Raw genomic sequence first — 4,527 nt, forward strand, 5'->3', positions numbered from 1 at the left:
CCTCTTCTCTTCTCTCTTCTCTCTTCTCTTCTCTCTTCTCTTCTCTCTTCTCTTCTCTTCTCTTCTCTTCTTCTCTCTTCTCTCTTCTCTTCTCTCTTCTCTCTTCTCTTCTCTTCTCTTCTCTTCTCTTCTCTTCTCTTCTCTTCTCTTCTCTCTTCTCTTCTCTTCTCTTCTCTTCTCTTCTCTTCTCTTCTCTTCTCTCTTCTCTCTTCTCTCTTCTCTCTTCTCTTCTCTTCTCTCTTCTCTCTTCTCTCTTCTCTCTTCTCTTCTCTCTTCTCTCTTCTCTTCTCTCTTCTCTCCTCTTCTCCTCTGTTTTCCTCTCCTCCCCTCTCTTCTAGTCTGGAGAGAACAACACTGGAGATAATTCAACAACACACACATACTTTTGTTTTAAAAAGTAATTTTCTACTTCTTATCAGAGATGTAATTTGAGAGAATCTAGTTGAGGTAATATTGATCTCAATATCCCAATAAGCATTTAAAAAACAGTCAGGGTTAAATGTCATGGAGAACACACACACAAACTCAAATGCCAGCATTAAATATCACAAATAGATATTTTTCTCTGGCGATATTAAGATAGTAAAGTAATTATAGCTTCAATCAAAGGTTTGGGGAACACTGGAGAGGAACCTGATTATCATCTTCCAGAAAAAGACAAGTCAACACACCAACACAATCTCTCCTGTTTCCCCTGACCTCAAGGCACTTTATTTCTCTATTAGGGACTGATAGGAGATGGAGACTTGATGTGTGTGTGTGTGTGTGTGTGTGTTAGTCTTCAAGTAACTTCTACAGTAAAGACAGCCATAGCCCTGCTCCCTCTCCTTTCGTTATAGACTACCGTCACCAGTGCGTGTGTGTGTGTGTGTGTGTGTGTGTGTGTGTGTGTGTGTGTGTGTGTGTGTGTGTGTTTCCCATGATGTATTGCAGCTGCCTCCTGTGGCTCATGGAACGGCAGTGACACCTACAGGAGCCAAGGGAGGGAGGGAGAGGAGGGAGAGGAGGAGGAGAGAGGAGAGGAGGAGGAGATGAGGGAGAGGAGAGGAGAGGAGAGGAGGAGGAGAGGAGAGAGGAGAGGAGAGGAGGAGGAGGGAGAGGAGGAAGAGAAGAGAAGAGAAGAGAAGAGAAGAGAAGAGAAGAGAAGAGAAGAGAAGAGAAGAGGAGAGAGGAGGAGAAGGAGGAGAGGAGAGAGAGGAGGAGGAGAGGAGAGGAGAGGAAGCAGAGGAGGAGAGGAGAGGAGGGGGGAGAGGAGCTGAGGTCTGGGGGTGGGGGTGGAGGCTGGTCTGTGGGTGGAGGCTGGTCTGGAGGTGGAGGCTGGTCTGTGGGTGGAGGCTGGTCTGTGGGTGGAGGCTGGTCTGGAGGTGGAGGCTGGTCTGGGGGGTGGAGGCTGGTCTGGAGGTGGAGGCTGGTCTGTGGGTGGAGGCTGGTCTGGGGTGGAGGCTGGTCTGAGGGTGGAGTTATTGTTTAACCCAGTGAGCCCCTATTACGTGAGGTCACAGGCAAAACACTCCATCCTGAGTTGATGAGAATAATTGAACAACTCTCTCTTTCTCACACACACACACACACACACACACACACACACACACACACACACACACACACACACACACACACACACACACACACACACTCAATGAGTTATTCATGTGTAGAGCAATGAACATAACACATATCTGTGCATTGTGTGGGGGGCGAGTGTCTCTGTGCGTTGAATGTCTGACGGTTTTAATTTGTGTACAGAGAGAAACAGATAAAGAGAGATGGATGATGGCCTGGGACACAGGGAGAGAGGAAGAGGAGAGAGATAGGGCCTGGGACACAGGGGAGAGAGGAAGAGGAGAGAGATAGGGCCTGGGACACAGGGAGAGAGGAAGAGGAGAGAGAGATAGGGCCTGGGACACAGGGAGAGAGGAAGAGGAGAGAGAGATAGGGCCTGGGACACAGGGAGAGAGGAAGAGGAGAGAGAGATAGGGCCTGGGACACAGGGAGAGAGGAAGAGGAGAGAGAGATAGGGCCTGGGACACAGGGAGAGAGGAAGAGGAGAGAGAGATAGGGCCTGGGACACAGGGAGAGAGGAAGAGGAGAGAGAGATAGGGCCTGGGACACAGGGAGAGAGGAAGAGGGAGAGAGATAGGGCCTGGGACACAGGGAGAGAGGAAGAGAGAGAGAGAGATAGGGCCTGGAACACAGGGAGAGAGGAAGAGGAGAGATGGATAGGGCCTGGGACACAGGGAGAGAGGAAGAGGAGAGAGAGATAGGGCCTGGGACACAGGGAGAGAGGAAGAGGAGAGAGATAGGGCCTGGGACACAGGGAGAGAGGAAGAGGAGAGAGAGATAGGGCCTGGGACACAGGGGGGAGAGGAAGAGGAGAGAGAGATAGGGCCTGGGACACAGGGAGAGAGGAAGAGGAGAGAGATAGGGCCTGGGACACAGGGAGAGAGGAAGAGGAGAGAGAGATAGGGCCTGGGACACAGGGAGAGAGGAAGAGGAGAGAGAGATAGGGCCTGGGACACAGGGAGAGAGGAAGAGGAGAGAGAGATAGGGCCTGGGACACAGGGAGAGAGGAAAGGAGAGAGAGATAGATGAAAGGAGAGAGGGATAGAGAAGGAGAAAGGATGGAGAGAAGATGGGGTCATGGAGAGAAGATGGGGTCATGGAGAGAAGATGGGGTCATGGAGAGAAATAAAAGTTTCACCCCTCGGTGCAATTACTGCAGGTTCTATGTGATCTTCTCAGTGATCTGCCCTCCCCAGTCTCATTAATATCAGGGTGAAGATCAGACGACTACACACACACACAACACACACAACACACACACTGCCCAATCCACACAGGGTAAGCTCCCAGACATGCTCTCTGCTCTGTAGGAGAGGAGGTCTGTATGGGAATGTTTACCCTGCTCTCAACTCTCTCTCCTCTCCTCTCTCTCTCCTCACCTCTTTCCTCTCCTCTCCGCTCACCTCCTCTCTTTTCTCTCCTCTCTTTTCTCTCCTCTCCTCTCCTCTCTTTTCTCTCCTCTCCTCTCCTCTCCTTTCTCTCCTCTCTCTCCTCTCCTATCCTCTCCACTTTCCTCTCTCGCCTTTCTCTCCTCTCTCTTCTCTCCTCTCCTCACTCTCCTCCTCTCTCTCCTCTCCTCTTTCTTCTCTCCTCTCCTCCTCTCTCTCACCTCTCTCTCCTCTCGCTCCTCTCTCTCTCTCTCTCTCTCTCTCTCTCCTCTCTCTCCTCTCCTCTTTCTCCCTCTCTCTCCTCTTTCTTCTCTCCTCTCCTCCTCTCTCTCACCTCTCGCTCCTCTCTCTCTCTCTCTCTCTCTCTCTCTCTCTCTCCTCTCCTCTCCTCTCCTCTCCTCTCTCTCCTCTCCTCTCCTCTCATCTCTCTCCTCTCTCTCTCCTCTCTCTCCTCTTTCTCCTCTCCTCTCCTCTCCTCTCCTCTCCTCTCCTCTCCTCTCCTCTCCTCTCCTCTCCTCTCTCTCCTCTCTCTCCTCTCTCTCCTCTCTCTCCTCTCTCTCCTCTCCTCTCTCTCCCTCCTCCCTCTCCTCTCCTCTCCTCTCCTCTCCTCTCCTCTCCTCTCTCTCCTCTCCTCTCTCTCCTCTCCTCTCCTCTCTCTCTCTCTCTCTCTCCTCTCCTCTCCTCTCCTCTCCTCTCCTCTCCTCTCCTCTCCTCTCCTCTCCTCTCCTCTCCTCCTCCTCTCCTCTCCTCTCTCTCCTCTCTCTCCTCTCCCTCCTCTCCTCTCCTCTCCTCTTCTCTCCTCTTTCTCCTCTCCTCTCCTCTCCTCTCCTCTCCTCTCCTCTCCTCTCCCTCTCCTCTCCTCTCCTCTCCTCTCCTCTCTCTCCTCTTTCTCCTCTCCTCTCCTCTCCTCTCTCTCCTCTTTCTCCTCTCCTCTCCCTCTCTCTCCTCTCCTCTCCTCTCCTCTCCTCTCCTCTCCTCTCCTCTCCTCTCCTCTCCTCTCCTCTCCTCTTTCTCCTCTCCTCTCCTCTCCTCTCCCTCTCTCTCCTCTTTCTCCTCTCCTCTCTCTCCTCTTTCTCCTCTCCTCTCTCTCCTCTCACTCCTCTCCTTTCCTCTCTCTCCCTGGAGATATTAAGCTGTGTCAAAAACATAGCTAAAGTGGCATTAGAAAATAACATTGGCTCCCACTTCCTTTGGAAAGTCCAATTTTACTATATGTTGATAAGCAACTGTTTGCTAAGGTTAGGGTTAGGATAGGGTTAGGATGGGGTCAAGGTTAGGGTTAGGATAGGGTTAGGGTTAGGATAGGGGTCAAGGTTAGGGTTAGGGTTAGGTTAGGGTTAGGGTTAGGGTTAGGATAGGGGTCAAGGTTAGGGTTAGGATAGGGTTAGGGTTAGGTTTAGGGTTAGGATAGGGGTCAAGGTTAGGGTTAGGATAGGGGTCAAGGTTAGGGTTAGGATAGGGGTCAAGGTTAGGGTTAGGATAGGGTTAGGGTTAGGTTTAGGGTTAGGATAGGGGTCAAGGTTAGGGTTAGGATAGGGGTCAAGGTTAGGGTTAGGATAGGGTTAGGATAGGGTTA

Source organism: Oncorhynchus tshawytscha, linkage group LG14, assembly GCF_018296145.1.
Source record: "Oncorhynchus tshawytscha isolate Ot180627B linkage group LG14, Otsh_v2.0, whole genome shotgun sequence".
NCBI classification, from domain to species: Eukaryota; Metazoa; Chordata; class Actinopteri; order Salmoniformes; family Salmonidae; genus Oncorhynchus; species Oncorhynchus tshawytscha.